The sequence below is a fragment of the Ctenopharyngodon idella genome, chromosome 23, assembly GCF_019924925.1.
Source record: "Ctenopharyngodon idella isolate HZGC_01 chromosome 23, HZGC01, whole genome shotgun sequence".
Lineage (NCBI taxonomy): Eukaryota > Metazoa > Chordata > Actinopteri > Cypriniformes > Xenocyprididae > Ctenopharyngodon > Ctenopharyngodon idella.
The window spans coordinates 25122986-25141049 of record NC_067242.1 but is presented as its reverse complement, the minus strand read 5'-3'; the positions used below and the strand labels follow the sequence as shown (position 1 = coordinate 25141049).

General features: G+C 36.7%; 1 protein-coding gene and 1 non-coding gene across 4 annotated transcripts in view; one reads left to right on the top strand and one right to left on the bottom strand.

Annotated features, from left to right (window-relative positions):
- dpp6a (dipeptidyl-peptidase 6a) overlaps positions 1–18064 on the bottom strand; it is a 435379-nt gene that overhangs the window by 198884 nt on the left and 218431 nt on the right. The gene's annotated exons all lie outside the window — the stretch shown is intronic.
- trnaf-gaa (transfer RNA phenylalanine (anticodon GAA)) lies at positions 7489–7561 on the top strand. The gene has a single exon. It is a non-coding gene; the product is annotated as a tRNA-Phe (tRNA).

Here is an 18064-nt window from a genome sequence, read left to right as displayed (position 1 = left end):
TTAAACCCAATTGAGCATCTCTGGAGAGACCTAAAAATGGCTGTTCACCAACGTTCACCATCCAACCTGACAGAACTGGAGAGGATCTGCAAGGAGGAATGGCAGAGGATCCCCAAATCCAGGTGTGAAAAACTTGTTGCATCTTTCCCAAAAAGACTCATGGCTGTATTAGATCAAAAGGGTGCTTCTACTAAATACTGAGCAAAGGGTCTGAATACTTAGGACCATGTGATATTTCAGTTTTTCTTTTTTAATAAATCTGCAAAAATGTCAACAATTCTGTGTTTTTCTGTCAGTATGGGGTGCTGTGTGTATATTAATGAGGAAAAAAAATGAACAAATGATTTAGCAAATGGCTGCAATATAACAAAGAGTGAAAAATTGAAGGGGGTCTGAATACTTTCCGTACCCACTGTAAGTCAAAAATTAAGACTATTCTTAAGAGCATTTCTGAGAAGTTTTATAGGGACTCAGGGTCCGCAGACATCCGCACACTCCATCCGTGTGCAGTCCAATTTTTGTGACCACGCGGACCGTGCTTTATACGGTCAGGATATACAGTGTCTGTACAGTGTAGAGAGAAGTGAACAGGAGTTTTTTCTCTCAGTGGAAGCATAAGATTTCCTGACAAAATGTAAAAAATTACCATCACAGATTTTTTTTCATAATAATTTCATATTTTATAATAAAACTTTAGACTTTTCTAATGATTTATAGGAGTGCTAAACCAAAAACGGATGGAAGTTGTTTGGATTGTGATTAGTGATATCGGGCTATATAAACAAAACTGAATTAAAGTTAAGCAAGAGGTGTTATGTTCCTGCTGTCTGCCATTTTTGGCACACAAAGAAAATGTTTGTCTTAAAACATTTCTTGTTAAGATTTGTATTTTGTGTGCCCTGTATGGAACATTAATGTAGTTTGTCAGTCACATGCCTATTTAAGTAATGAACTGCACTACTTGAATGTTTTATAGGCTACGTGTGCTGCAGTTGTGTGGCCTGTGTAAACTTTCAACCTCTGGAAAAAAGAAAAAAGACAAGAAAAGGTTAATGTACAGCCCTGTTCTAGCATGTCATGTCTGTCCTAAATGGACATATGTATCTTTGGAAAGTCCAATTCATTCTATTGAATTGATATGTTTGGATGGTTCTTGTAAATTAACAGATCACAAATAGATTCAATATTCCCTATGGCATTCTTTTTTTTTTTTTTTTTTTTGAAGCAAATCATTTAGCTCATCATCGGTATGTCTTATTATACAGACATGCTTTATTCTAAATTTTAGCTATTTAGAGTAAATGTAAGCATATCTGTCTTTAAATTACGAGTAGCTTGACAAGGTATAATTTCAATGTAGCTTTGAAAGAAGATAAAGAATAGAGCTCCACTAGAGCTTTCAACAAGGTCAACCCACTTGGAGGAGCCTGGAAAATATCACAGATATTATTATTAAATTATTTCTGGTTATGATCTAAGGTAAAATATGTCAATGGTTTGTTGGTCTTAGTCTTTATTCAAAACCTTGAAACCCTTTTAAAACCAGCCAACTGATAAACCTGACTAGGATAAAAAAAAAGGAGGAAAAAAAGAAAAGCAAACCATTTTAGGCTAAATTAAACTGTTCAACAAGGTTATTATGAGTGAGTTTTATTATGAATCACTGGTTCACAAATCAGTCTGAATGATTTATTAGACAACCGGTCTGAATGTAAATAATACTTTAAAGGATTAGTTCGCTTCTGAATGAAAATTTGCTGATAATTTACTCACCCCCATGTCATCCAAGATGTTCATGTCTTTCTTTCTTCAGTCGAAAAGAAATTAAGGTTTTTGATGAAAACATTCCAGGATTATTCTCCTTATAGTGGACTTCAATGGCCTCCAAACGGTTGAAGGTCAAAATTACAGTTTCAGTGCAGCTTCAAAGGGCTTTAAACGATACCAGACGAGGAATAAGGGTCTTATCTAGTGAAACGGTCGGTCATTTTCGAAAAAAATACAACTGTATATGTTTTATATAAACAAACGTTCGCCTTCTAAGTGCCTCCGCCAAAACCGCATTTCCGCATTCTCCAAAATGCTTACGCTGTCCTACACCTTCCCTATTCTACTTACGGAAAAAATTGAACTGGCGCTGCGTTCGTTCCGTAAATTGAATAGGGAAGGCGTAGGACATACAGCGTAAGCTTTTTGAAGAATACAGAAATAAGGTTTTGGCGGAGGCACTTAGAAGGCGAACGTTTATTATAGTTTATTTTATAAACTATAAAAGTTTATTTGAAAGTGGACTAATCCTTTAATATCCACATCCTGCAATTACTAATGACAGGAAAAGTTGTGTAAGTTGGTCATAAAATGTGGGAAACCTGAATGCAGAAATATGACCATTTAACCAAAAGCAAGAATACCATAATGTCACTTATGATTCCTGAATATTAATATTTCTTAATATTCTGTTGATTATGAGCTAGTCATACAAGAGACACATGTTCAAATGCCTTGTTTAATTTCCCATTCTTGATAAAACTAATACGGTCAATTTTTTAGGGATAAAGACTGTTCAGTCAAATGTTTCACGTCTAACTAATTTTGTTTGCCATTCTAAATGTTAATTAATTCTCTTTTTATTTCTCCTCAAGGTCTCTGCTGTTCTGCTTCTTGAACATGCTTTGCCTTCTCTGTTAATTAAGGGCAAGGCAAAGTGTGTTCTTTTCACCATGCAGGCAAATTATTCTGGAATACCCAAAGGCATCTGTTCATCAGGGGTCACGTGATTCCAAAACCAAAACTCACGATGTGGATTTGCTCATGTTCTTAAAGCGTGGAGCTCTGTGTTCAGAAACATGGAGGGAAACGGCAGTGCCATTCGGTGCCATCTCTTAATTAATACGCGCAAGGCGCTTTATCATTATCCCCTGCCGGCAAAAGACAAGAGAGAAGCCCATATGTGCCCAACCGCATGCTGAGGAACACAAACTCAACGGCCCGTCCATCAGCATTAAGAAGGGCCCGGTACTCGACACGTATTTTGAGTTCAATAGCAGAGAGTTCAATGTCAACACACTGTCCCTCTTAACATATGTTATTCAAATGTAGCTCAAGAGGAAAAGGACACATAATTTTGTCATTTGAGATGAGTGGCTTGCAGCGTGTGAAGCTGAGCAGGCTGATCAACCCCCTCCATGAGCTCACATTCACTGTGCCAAAATTCAATGATTTTGCCATCCAAGTTCTGCTCTACTACTTGTCCTTCAAATCAACTCTTATTTTTCATCAACTCTGTGATGGGTGAAATGAAAGATCTCTTCTCAGCAAATCAATCACCTCCAAGCTAATGGCATTCGTTTTGGTCACAGTTGCCAGCAGCATGCACTTGCTGAAGGATACAGCCACTCTGCTAGCCACATAATAGATGTTATTATGCTGCGGTAGGGCCCGGGCAGTGTATACACAGCCTTATTGGTAATACTGACAAATAACTATTCAGAAAATGATAGATGACCTTGGTTGGCAGGTCTTTAAATACACATTTTGCAGAGCATTACAGATGAACTGGCTGACAAAGGCAGACAGGATGAAAGTATTCCCTAGCCTAATTACTAGACTCCAGTGCCAACTTCAGTGGTTCGTACAGTTTTAATTAACCCTTTGATGCATGTCCACTACAGTGGACGAGCTATTAAAAGCCATTTTTAACTATTAGGTGTGCATTTCCCAAAACAGGCAACTATGGTCACAAGTAGGGTTGTGCCCGAAGCCAAATACCTTATTTGGAAAGGCACGGATAATGGATTCAAAATGAATAACGGATAACAAATAATTCTGCCGAATAATATTTGGCTGAGGCCCGTTTACACTAGTGCGTTTTTGTTTTAAAAGAGCGTTTTAAAATGAAAACGATCCTCATCTACACTGGCGTTTTCACAGCGTTTCAGAAACGATCTCCGTCTACACTACACGGCTGAAAACACGTCACATGACTGTTTATGCACACTGGGCATGCGCATTGTAAACATTGTTGCCTCTTGTGCATGTAGGCAGCTGCAGTATTTAAAAAAATGCAGCGTTTAACTGCACAATGGCTGCTAAAAATTACAACAAAGCCAGCAAAAATTGCAGTTCAGTCTCAATGTTATTGTTTACACGGTCATCAAGGATACGCAGAGCGAACGTGAGCAGCCATGCCCAAGTCTCTGTTTTGGTCCATTTATACCAAAGACTATAGAATAACACAAGACGTGTCACTCGTATTGTTTTGAATGGGAGAAAGTGCAACGAGCAATATGGCGGAATAAGTCCCGCCTTCTAAATAAGAGCCAATCTCCGATTGGTAAAGTCATTGCGATGGCCGTTAGAATCTCCGGTTCCTATAGAAACAGTCAGACGCGGGCCTCTGAAATGAGGCACAAGAGACGCGCATTTAGGACTGCGTATGCGCATTAGCTTGATCCAGCCTGACAAATACTGTTTTTTGTCATGATTCAAGCGTTTAGAAACAAAATTTATGAGACAGTTGTTGTCAGATTTCATTGGCGATTTCAAATATGAAATTTAATCAAAAGCTTGGCAAACAGTTTTGGAGAATTTGATGGTTCCCCATTCAAAGAGATCGGAGCTGCACTTGCATGCCAGAGAGGCGTTTCAAAGATGGCCGCCGAGTGAAATGACTTGTCTTAAAGGGACTTTGTTTATACTGAAACGCATCCTCTGCGTTTTCAAACTAAAACGGGGTCTGCAACGTTTTTTCGAAAGTCTCCGTTTTCAGGGTTCAAAAAACGCTGGCGTAGTGTAAACGACAGGCGTAATCGTAGCATGAGACTGAAACAGTCACTCATCGTGTTTGCTGGATATAGGGGCCGTTCACACAGAACGCGTTTTTCTATTCCAATGCGCTACTTTGCCTCTGTTTTTCTATGTAAACACGCGCTTGACGGACATGCATGACCTTTACGCTCGTGTCTCGCGTCTTTTGCAGCGCCTCGCACATGAGCGCCGCATTTTTAAGACGCCATGTCAAGTTAAAAGAATTTTAACTTTTACACGCAGCGCAGCTCATCAATGTCAGTTCCAAAACAGTGGACCAATCAGAAGAACTCGGAGGCGGGGCAAGCGTTGCCAGCTTCTGTTTACAGTAGCAAGTTGGCATGACAACTGTTTTATTTCATGGCAACATGGCGATGAAGGCGCTCATTATTATCTTATTTTCTTTTTTTCCACGTCAAAACTCGTATCTATCAATTCTGCTGTTTGCCTATTTCTATTATTTCCGTTATTGTCGTTATTGCATCACGTCTCAAAAGCGCGCCTCGAGACCCTCGCGTTCTATGCTGCGCTTTTTTTAAAACCATTCCTGAGTGCTGCGTCTAGCGTTTTTAGACGCAAAGGCGCGTTCTATGTGAAAGGCCCCTAACAGGTGAGCCAGGGGATCATAGTGCGACACATAAACATCTAAAATCACTACGTTTGCTTTTTCCCACACTTTTCCAGACCTGGAAATTACATAAATCAAATTTCATACATTTCCAAACTGCATATAGGAACCGGTGAGCATGCAGGGAAAGCACAATATTATACACAAACCTCTAAAATCACTACGCAATGAGTGTGTGAAGTGAATGAGTGTAAAAAATGAACTGAACGCAAATCAAGTAGCCGCGTTCCTGTTGCCTTTTCCATACTTTCCAGGCCTGAAAATGACTTAGTCTACATCAATTTCCATACTTTTCCGAACTGCGTAGGAACCCTTACTGTTTTATTTAGAATATATTAAAATAGCCTCTTTATTTATCGGATCACAAAAGGTCCCCGAGCTGGGATTTGAACCTGTGACATCCGAAGCACAACTGCATGTACATCTACATCTAGAAGCACTTCCACCGAGACTATCGGCTCAGACAGTTAGAAGATATTAAAATAAATGTTATAATCTTAAATATATATATATTTTTTTTTCAGTTATACAAGGCATATTTTAGTGATATCTACGAAGAAAACAGATATATAGGCTGTAATACCATAGACATAACGGTCTTCTCAAGTAATTGTACAAACTTCTGGGTAAAGCCCCGTCCACTTCCGGTTTTATCTGACTACAGATACAAATAATTTTGAGATTGTTACAAATACAGATACAGATATTGGCTCCGCTGCACACCCCTAGTCACAAGTTCTGTTGTTACTAACATAGTTCAAGGATTCTTTGTTTCCCTGGTACCATAGTTCCAATGAACATTCCCAAACAGCATAGCAAACTCTTGCCTGTGGTTAAAAGCATAGTTTCTTGTTAGTATGACATGGACTATCATGATCTTGGGCACAATAAGCAAGCTAACATGCAATACATTATATTATATATATCACATTTCAATCAATATATTTTAGCATGTCAACCATCAGCGACATTTTTGAAGAGAGCAAGTGCGTAAATTCATAAGGGATTCACCTGACATAAGAGAAAATCTTCCTTTCTGTTATTAAATCTCATTTGTGTTCTAGTTCAGATAGCATAAAAATAGCATAGTGCCAAGATTGAGGTTAATGCCAAGCATGATTCTTGTATGTTCTTGTACAAGTCTGAAAATATGAAAAGGAGAATGACATTTAAGAGCTTTGAGGTTTTTCACTTGATTTTCACTGAATAATGACCTTAGTCTGTTTCTCAGAAAAGCTATCATATGACTTCCCAGCGGGCACCTCGATATCAATTTGACATCAAATATTAGTCCAGACGTGATCAATGCTGTAAAACATCATTTTAAATTCAGTTTGGACAGCAGTTTCTTCCAGTGGTAATTGGGTGAAAATAGGAAGTTATTCCCACACTGAAATTGGTTTAATGTATATGTAGGCCAGTATGTTTGACGTTCAATTGACATCAAATCAATCTCATGTTTAAGACGTCAAACTGATGTCATATTGACATCACATTGACATCAATGATTAGTATGTTTTGTGTGTGTTGTCAGCTTGATTTCTTAGCTGAGGCCTTGAATTGCATCCATTTTACACATCTCCTTTTAAACCACGTGTATCCACTGGATTTGTGCATGTGCCCAACTGTAACAAACTGCTGTGGGTGGACTTTAATTTCAATAGTTAAAAAAATAACTACTTAAGACTGTTTCCTAATTTTATTTAAATTACCCCTGCTGAAATGGAAGCAGTGGAGTGATTATTCCATTTAACAAAAATTATACTGATTTGCTGATTTACTACTTTGAACTGTAATCCATTATTACAATTTTAAAAAATGACAAACAGTATTTTTGCTGTACCCCACATAATGTATTGTATATTATCCATATTTTTTTTTATTTATAGTGATACCATAATACTGTACAATTACAATAAATTTGCTGTAATTACAATATAATTGTAATACCACATTTATATACAGTGACATGTCGTATATTTACAGGGTTACAGCTACAATTGCCACTTAATTATTGTCAAATTTGTGTGATACATCAAGGTCAAAATCATATGGCCAAAATAGCTCAGTTGGGAAAGCATTAGACTGAACATCTAAAGGTCTCTGGTTCAATCCTGGGTTTTGGCAGATGAAGCATATAAGTGTTTGTATGTAAGAATAGCCAAATGGTCTAAAGCTCCAGACTCAAGATGTTTCAATCCTCTCAGCATTTTATTACTTTTGTCTTGTTATTTTGGTTGAGAATAGGACATCAGTGTGTGGATGTCAAATGGCAGTCAAGTTGTTGATGTCAGTTTGATTTGCATTTTTTACCTGTGGCCTGTTGCATGAAGCTAGTTGAACAAACTCTGAGTTTCAGAGTAGGTTTGCAGTTGACAAATCCAGATAAATCCAGATAGATCAAGTTCAGGCTGTTGCACAACGCTCGGTATAAACTTTCTCTGTCAACTCAGGTTTAATCCAGAGTTTGCAAAGCACGTGCACCTGAAAGTCTGACACGTGCGGCAAACAGCCAATCACACGGAATAAGGAGAACGTCAGTTTGATTCACTTCTCGCGAGAGAGCTGCGCAATTCATGTTGCTTCTGAAGATTAAGAGATCGTTATGAAAAATATGAAATAAAACACATTTACAAAGCAGGAATAAACACTGCTGCTGCAGTGAAAGTTTGGAAAGGCAGCTGAAAGAAAATATCTGACTATATCAATGCATGTGAATCAAACAAATAGACCAAATAATTAATATAGTTTCACAAAGAGCTCAAAAGAATACATGTAAGCTTAATCTGTTTAAAAGCTTTATATATTATGCATGTATTATATTTATTTTAATTTAAAAGCAAAGTTTAATATTGTCAATTAATATAATCTGCCTAATTATATGAATATGTCATGAATTATTCATAATTTAAATTTATTTAATATAAATATAATGAATAATTAACAGCAAATGTTGAGAAATTTTGTCTCTAAAATGTTTTCACTATAAACTGATTTAATTTGGAGCGAGAGATACAGGAGGAGTGGCTTTATTGCATCAGATACGTCACTTTACTCACAGCTTATTGGTCGAGTTTGGGTTTGTGATCTCCAACTCAGAATAGAACCTGCTCCGAAGCAGGTTAGCCGTGTAGCATCAGTTACCATAGCAACAAACTCCGCTAAAAACCAATCCACCTTCATAAGCCCGAAAAAACAGAGTTCGCTCAAACTAATCTTGAACTTACCTGGGTAGAAACTGAAACCGGCTTTGTGCAACAGGCCACTGTTTTTTGACGTCAATGTTTTGATGTCAATTTAATATCTTATCAACATCAATTGCCCAATGGGTTCAGAAGTCTTGAATATAGCTTCATATGAACTACTTTATTATTAAATTAATAATTTTTCTATTAAGTAATATTCTATTATTACTATAATTCTTTTTTGAAGCTTGACAGGCATATAAACTCATTTTATAAGGAAAAAACAAAACACAAACAAAAACACTTAAAGTGTTTCACCCCCTGTGGTGAAAATCAAGTTTTTAATGTTGTTTTTACATCTGTGTTTTGTTTTTAATATGCTTTAAGACAAATCATGAGCATATCAGTAATCAGCCAACACCATTGCTGAGTATTTTCCCCTTAAACCTGCAGTGTACCAAAGACAGTCTCAAAAATGCGGTGTGAAACCAGCCCCTCTTCTTAATGTCACAAACTTGCAACCAATCCCATCAATGGCCGATGCAGGGCGGTGCTTTTCCTATCATTATTTCTTAGGATATGCTGATTTTTAGAAGGCAGCTGTCTGACTCCGATATGGCAAACAGGAACATGGTTTGTGTAACATTAGCAACACATTAGCTGTTTGATAACATGGTCAAGCCAAAGGCTAATCATATCAATTACCGTTATGTGTTCACTTTTATTCAAATCCTGAATGGATTATATATAGCCTAGAAAGAATACAAAGACTGCTTCCTTTATAATCACTAAAAAGATCATTTTGCATTCTCACAAAGTTCCGTTATAATCAGTGAAGTTGTCTACACTGCACAATGAATCTCTTATTTACATTGTGCCTACTCTACACACTACACACAAGAAATGATTCGTGAGCGTGCAGAACTCAGCACTAAACAAAAACAGTTTTGACCGGTGAATGGATTCTGACTAAATCAAACACCCCTGATTGGTCACTACGTTCAAGAGATTAACAAACATGTCTGTGATTGGCTACATTGCTCACCGCTGCAAAAACATGCAGTAGAAACATTTGACGTTTTCCAGTGGCCTGTTGCATGAAGCTAGTTGAACAAACTCTGAGTTTCAGAGTAGGTTTAGAGTTGACAAATCCAGATAAATCCAAATTGGTTAAGATCAGTTGCAAAACGCTCGGTATAAACTTTCTCTGTCAACTCAGGTTTAATCCAGAGTTTGCGATTAACTCTGAAGCGCGTGCACCTGAAAGTGTGATACGTGCGGCAAACAGCCAATCACACGGAACAGAGCGTCCGTTTGATTCACTTCTCGCGAGAGAGCCACGCAATTCACTTCTCTTCTGAAGATTAAGAGATCGTTATGAAAAATATCATGAAATTAAATGCATTTACAAGGCAGGAATAATCACTGCTGCAGTGAAAGTTTGAGAAGGCAGCTGAAAGAAAATATCTGACTATATCAATGCATGTGAATCAAAGAAATATGCCTAATAATTTATAATATAATAATTTATATTAGATTCACAAAGAGCTCAAATTAATACACATGAGCTTAATTTGTTTAAAAGCTTTATATATCGATGCATGTATTATATTTACATCAATTTAACAGCAAAGTTAAATATTAATTGTCAAGTAATATAATAATTATATGAATATACTATTATATGAATTATACATAATTCATATAATATAAATATAATAAATAATTAGCAGCAAAAGATGAGCAATTTTGTCTCTAAAATGTTTTCACTATAAACTGCTATAATTGGAGCGAGAGATACAGGGGGAGTGGCTTTATTGCATCAGATATACTTTACTCACAGCTGATTGGTCCAGTTTGGGTTTGCGATCTCTAACCCAGAATAAAACCTGCTCCGGAACAGGGTAGCCATATAGCGTAAGTTACCATAGCAATGAAACCCGCTAAAAACCAATCCACCTTCATAAGCCCGAGTTTACTCAAACTAATCTTGAACTTACCTGGGTAGAAACCGAAACCGGCTTTGTGCAACAGGCCACAGAGCGCAAACACAAATACGCACTGGAGCGTTTACCAAATCTGTTATGTCAATATGATATTATTACAATATCAACTGAGGGTGCTCTTGCTTTTGTTTAAGCAACTTCAAGCACCCCCGTAGAACCGGGCCTGCCTGTATAATTCGCTCTTCCTCTTTTTAATAATTTATATATATATATATATATATATATATATATATATATATAAAACCAATATTTGCACTTGCCAATGTGCAGAGTTTACTACAGTTGACCGAGTGGATCAGGTAGTCTGAGCTGGTGTGCTTGACTGGAGGCGGGGACTAATTTGCATATTCATAGATCCACGTATACTAAATGAATGCAAGGGTGTAGAGTTACATTCAAGCTATTTTAAGGCATGAATTGTCACAGGGAAAAAATGTTTAAATGTCATTTTGATGATCAAAGATGAGTTTTAAGTGATAAAATTATTGACTGTGGGGGGACTCTAAACTTTTTTTTTGTTTCACAGAAAAAACATAGCATACAGGATTAAAGGGTTAGTTCACCCAAAAATGAAAATAATGTCATTTATTATTCACCCTCATGTCGTTCCACACCCGTAAGACCTTCATTCATCTTCGGAACACAAATTAAGATATTTTTGATTAAATCCGATGGCTCAGTGAGGCCTGCATTCAAAGCAATGACATTTCCTCTCTCGAGATCCATAAAGGTACTAAAAACATATTTAAAACAGTTCATGCGAGTTCAGTGGTTCTACCTTAATATTATAAAGCAACGAGAATATTTTTGTGCGCCAAAAAAACAAAATAATGACTTTTCAACAATATAGTGATGGGCCAATTTCAAAACACTGCTTCGGAGCTTTATGAATCGAATCAGTGACTCGGATCTCCTATCAAACAGCTAAACTGCTGAAATCACGTGACTCTGACTTTTTTGGAGCACAAAACTATTCTCGTCGCTTTATAATAATGAGGTAGAACTACTGAACTCGCATGGACTGTTTTAAATATGTTTTTAGTACCTTTATGGATCTCGAGAAAGAAAATGTCATTGCTTTGAACGCAGGCCTCACTGAGCCATCGGATTTAATCAAAAATATCTTAATTTGTGTTCCGAAGATGAATGAAGGGCTTAAGGGTGTGGAACGACATGAGGGTGAGTAATAAATGACATTATTTTCATTTTTGGGTGAACTAACCCTTTAACTGAAGACTAAATTTCCATTTTTAGGTGAACTTTAACAAGGGTGTCAACTTTTCAAGCTTGCTGCCTTATTCTGTGCCGGATTTGAATCAGCACTTTAAGCAAAGGGAGAACATGCACCAGAAACTGCGAGATTCAATTAAAGAACAGGGAGGGTTGGGTAAAGTTAAGTTCACTAAACGTGTGAAAGCGTTTTGACTGAACCCTGATTAATTCCCCCAGCTACACAGTCTAGCATGAACTCATATTTCAGGAGATTGAAAGCCAGCTCTCTTCATTGCGTATGTTCACTGGGACTTTCATCAAGTAAGAGGCCGTGAAACAACAGTAAGGCCATGGCCAAACAGGCAATTACATTACACCCTCGGGAAAATCACTTCTAGCTATAATTGTTATCTCTTTTAAGAGAACTTCCAAACTGAAAGGCTGCTAAGGGTGAAATCCTGCAATAGTTTAAACAGAGAAACTTTTGGCCTTTTTTCTTCTTTGCAGCTACTGAAGAGCAGCAGACTGAGTGGTAATCCAGGCTTTGAGCTTAGATAGTACTGTCATTCCTTTGTTGGCTCTTAAACGTAAGATTTTAATTGAGATTTTTAAAGATCTAGCCTTTCGAAATCCTACCCATAAATCCACCAAACACCCCAGAGCTTTCCAGATAAAGGCAAATCTGCTGTTGATTTCAAAGTCTAAGGATTCCTCTTCCTCACAGTTAACTGTCATCCTCAGCGCCTCATAAAGTCAAAGAACAAAGCAAAAGTTAGAAATAAAGCTAAATTTATTCAGGACAAGCCTCAAAACCTTGATCCAGTCTATAGAGTTTCTGTCAAACAGGTCATACGATTCTCAAACAGGTCAAGAACTCTTGAAGTTTTTCCCTATGGAATTTGATATATCAGTAAATGTCTGTCAGTGTGTCTGCTGTGTAAGATGTACACATTGTGCTTAACCATACATTAAGTATTTTACACTTGTAATTTTTAGAGTTCTGTAGCATCAGTTTTAACCCTGTAACACTTTTGCTGTGCTAATACCAAATTGCAGTGCAAAAAGTGAAATGATTCTGCTGTGTCCATCCAATCGATGTCACTGACCTCATAAAATATGCAAATAAGAACATTAACCCAGGGTTTACAAATGTATGGTTAAAATCTTGAAACCTAAATACCCATGAATAATTACTCAAAATAAAGTATGAACAGAGTGAAACATGAGATAAAATAACCTAATACATTTACCTATGGTTTTAGAATGATACTGTCTTAAGCTCAAATGTGAAGGGCTATTATACAACAGTTAGTTCTAGTTCTTGGATTTGATTGACTGAGCAGCATTCCAAGAAAGCTGATAGAACAGTCAAACAGCACTGGGACTTTTCACTCTTTGTTTCACTCTGCTTGTCTGTGTTTGGCAGTTGCAGACAGACTGTCAGTCTGCGCATTTAATTGAGGGGATTTTTCAGTGACATTTTCAGCAGGTTACATTGTTTACTGTTATGCTTTAGTTTCACTATCTGTCCAATTTGACAACAATATTGTGACTAAAAATTACGTTACTCAATATTACAGTTTTTCTCAATTGCTTTGGCTCATTCTTTAAACTATAAGTGCAATCGTCAAAACTGTTAGGACATCACAAATCTATTGCATTTCTGCCAAAAAAATTAAATAAAAATTGTAACTCACCAGAAACATTAAGTTCATTATTCAAACCCCATTTATTGTGTAGCCTACGTAAATTGGCCAGTGGCACCAAAAAGTTAATTTGTCATTGTGTGAGCCATACTGGTCAAAATGTATAGATATTTCTGTCATGACAACTCCCAAAGTGTTTGGCATGGTAATGGGTGATGACAATATTTGGTCTTGGCGGAATAGATCTACTATGCTGCTGATGCAGTTGGTTATTTCTGCTGCTGCTTCAGAGCAAGTACAGGACTTGCTGTCAATACATACACGACACACTGCTGTGAGCAAGTAAGACATGCTGCTGCTGTACAATATAGCGTAGATGAATTACTTGTAGCAGATCTATACAGGTGGAGCTGGGGAAGGTGGAGGGTTTCTTAGCACTGCTAAGGCAAATGCTAACAAAATTTTTGAAGGTTGAGCAGCAGGAATAGATCAGCTGTGCCCTATAGAGAATGATGTGATTACAAGCAGGTTGAGTTAAGGACCTATTAGCCTGCACCATCTAGAGTTTCATGACAGAACTTTGCATTTCACCATGGCAGTCAACCCTGGAAATCTTTCTTATACAAATTAATTTTTTATTCTACTTTTTTTATTGACACTGAATGCTTACTATACTAAACAAGAACGCAAGTTTTGTCTAGCTGAATGCTAGTGTGTATCACACTGAGCTTTTTAGATGTACATTTCAACAGTAGGTAAAAGTTTACAGTGCAAAGACAATACTGTAATACACAGAAAAAAAGAATATGTATATTTGTCTGTATACAGTACATTTATTTCTGTAGCAGTGTGTTACATGTAAACAGAATATTCATATTTGCATGTCCATTTTTTACACATTTCTTACATGTTAACTCCTAAATAGTTAACAGAAAATTGCTACACAATGACTTTCAGGCTCCATATATGTTTACAGTCTTGATTGGTAAGATTGTGATTCCAGTTTCATTACTATAGCAGGGCATTTGCCAATTTAGTAGACATCAAAAATATTCTATATCGTATGTACATTTATGGAATATACATGTATGTCTGACAGATTTTGATAATCAAATGGATCATTTTATTTCATTGAGAATCAACTCATCACTTTTGCTCAGCAAGCCATGTGCATTTAGCTACTGTGCAAACTGTAGTGTCTGTTCAAAATTGGATCTGCCCGTCAAGTTAGAATCTTCAGAATGCTTTTAGCCTCCTGAACTGTGCATGTAAATCACGAATCGGCTCCGGCAAGTCCGGGACCAATTGCCCTATTGGCACCTTTGTTACCCCAGTAAAGAAAAACAGAACCCATTCTCATCCAGCCCCAGAGACTTCAAAGAGTCACCCTGGTGGGACTAAAGGACATATGGTCACAGACACTGGCCACAACCCCAATACACACACACATACAGACACTCACAAACACGCATGGAGATTGTGAATGTACATTTATCCTCCAAATATGACTGTGCCAATATGTACCCGTCGCTGTATTTAAAGGTGCATGTATTTATCCCTAGTATATAAGCTTAGCTACGACTGTAGTTGTATTAGTTTTCTTCTAAACGATAAAACTCAAGTATAAACTGTATCTCACCTTTTATGTCTTTGCCATCTGACAAGTTTGGTCTCATTGTAAAGCTTTCGTTATGCTCTAATTGAAAATGTATGTCACATGACTGTAAAATGCATTCTTCTATTTTTAATGGTACTTTGAAGAAAATGTACTCAGATCGGACACTTCGTAAACCATGCAAATTAGGTCATAAATGGAGACAAAGAAAGAGTTTGCCCGCCAAAATCGCACCCTCATCATTGGCTGATGTATCCCAGGAGGCGTTCTGGCCTGTTGTCCTTAAAACACAATGACACGCATCTCTCATTGTCTCTCGATTGTCTCTCGCCATTTAACACACGTCTCTCCCGGACGTCTCGGCGACCGCGCTTCCATCACGCGCCCCCTCTCTTCGGGACGACCATCTTTTGGCAACAAGTTTCTTTGTCAAACCCTCTTCATCCGTCGCCCTAAGTCTTCACTCTTCATTGCCTAGGAGACGGACTCTTTTTCTTTCTTTTCCGGTTATCTTACTCTTAAGTTAAACCCTTGTTTGAAAATCCCGCCGAAGAAAACCTTCTCGGAAAAGGACCAATCGCTTCAGCCGCACGCACCGAAACTCCTGCAGAAACACGAAACGACCACAGCACCTGAACCTATGCAAGTATAGAACCATTCTTTCCAAAGCGTTCTAAGCTCGATGTGTAAGCTGAGTTTCCTTGCTGGCTCTCAAAGGTTTTAACTGTTAGTAAGTTGCCATTCCTTTGATCACCTCTGTTTTCTTGACTTTACTTTCGCTTTCTATATATGTGTATTGTTCGTGTATGTTTAGTAGTATAGCCTCTGTATCCGTAGTTTCATATATTAAATACATTATATTCATGCTCGATTGTTTTTTTTGCTCATGCAACAAACCCAGGTCACTTTAACGTTTCGATCCAGTATCCTTGCTTTACGCATTGATGCTAGAATAGGAAGTCTTTCTCGTGGCCAGAGAAAAACCTTCCTTTTATAATCGGCTATGAGGAGCTAACGGTTTGCTGGACAAACTAATAGTTTCTCTAAATTATTATCAAACCAGAACTAATCATATATGTGATTGATTATAATTCGTTGTAATTAATTCACAATATATGTATAATTCCCTCTCGGGTCGGTATATGTATTATAATTAATCATAAAGCTTTATGATTTATTATATTCATATATTTCACCCATAAATTAATTAAATACCTGTACTGATTCGCTACAAAACTGACAATTGTACTCTTTTGTATGTATCTGCCAAAACATGTCCAGTTTGCTTAAATAAATGGGTCATTGACAAATAAGGTTTTTAAAAGTGTAAAAAAAAAACACATAATGGAGATATAATTAATTTTGAAGTTTTATTAAGTGTTAACCATGAGATTATGTTAGTCACACTCCTTTAGTCATTTTTTACAAGATGGACAAAATTTGTCACCAAAAAAGTCATTCGGTTTAACCAAAATTTCGGTTTTATCGAATGACACCTTTCGTTATACCGAATGACAATATTTTCAAACAACGCTAACAGGCTGATATCTAGCTAGCTAGCAAATTAGTTTGATAGCTAGCTAGCAAAAGGACAATAAAACATTTTATATTTAGTATAAGTTTTTAAAATATTAACAACATTTTCCATGTTTTATACTGGTTGTACCGAATGACCTGATGTTTTGTGACATGCGTATGAGTGAAAACATGAATTTTTCAAATAGTTTAAAATTTTTCAAATAGTTTCAAAAAGAGTTAATTTTTTCTTCATGACCATGTGGTCCTTCTCAGGTGTCTGAATGACGTCACATCCTGTCACATGATATTGAAAGCATGACTTGATCCAAAATGGTCCCTTTATATTGGTTACTCCAAATGACATCAATGAAATTCATTTTTTCGGACATTCTTTCTCATAACAAAGCAATGACTTCTACACATAATTTTAATACCATTTTGCACTATGTTGATATATGATGTTATAAAATCATGCCAGAATAAAAAAAAAATATATACATTTATTACATTTTAAGATATTTTAATCACAAATGACTGTATTGGCCTTTGGACGGTTAAAACGAATGACCCTTTTGACACTTCAAAATCTTTAAAATACCTTTATATGAAGCAAAATATAATTAAACCTTTTGGATTCAATAAAAGAGATCTAGTTGTACAATCTTACATACTTTGGATGTCATAGCTTTGTTTTTTATTATTAAGGCCTTTGGACAAAAAAATGACGCGTCACGTCATTGACCCAAATAAGAAATTCAAATCTGGTGTAAAGAGGAAACTCATTTTTCAGGGGTCATATTACATGGGTCATTACGGGGTCATATTATTTTTTACGTTTTCAACTTTCTTTAGTGTGTAATGTTGCTTTTTAAGTATGAAAAAGGTCTGCAATGTTACAAAGACACCCCAAAGGCAGTTATTCTCTATATCAGTAAGCACTGTTTTTGAACTCCCTAAAACACTTTGATTGTAGACTTGAGTTTTCTTACGGGAATATACACATCACAATATTCATGATTTAAATAATTTTATTGTTAATAAAGTCCTTCTGAAGTGATGCCTTTGTGTTAAAAAAAAAAAAAAAAAAAAACATATTTAAGAAGTTATGAAGTAAAATATCTAGCTTCCGCCAGACTGCCTTCCACATTCAAGCTTACACTACGTCCTACGCCTTCCCTATTCAACTTACAGAAAAAGCCTAACTGACGCGACGCCAGTTTACACTTTCTTCTTTGGGTGGATGTGGATGGGAGCGCTTTCTTCAGCACATGCTCGTTGGTCCAGTTCACGGCCATTATAAAGCTCAGATGCGTCAGGATATTTATTAATATAACTCTGATTGTGTTCATTAGAAAGAAGAAAGTCATATACACCTAGGATGGCTTGAGGGTGAGTAAAGCTTGGGGTAATTTTCCTTTGATAGTGAACTAATCCTTTAACACTGTTTA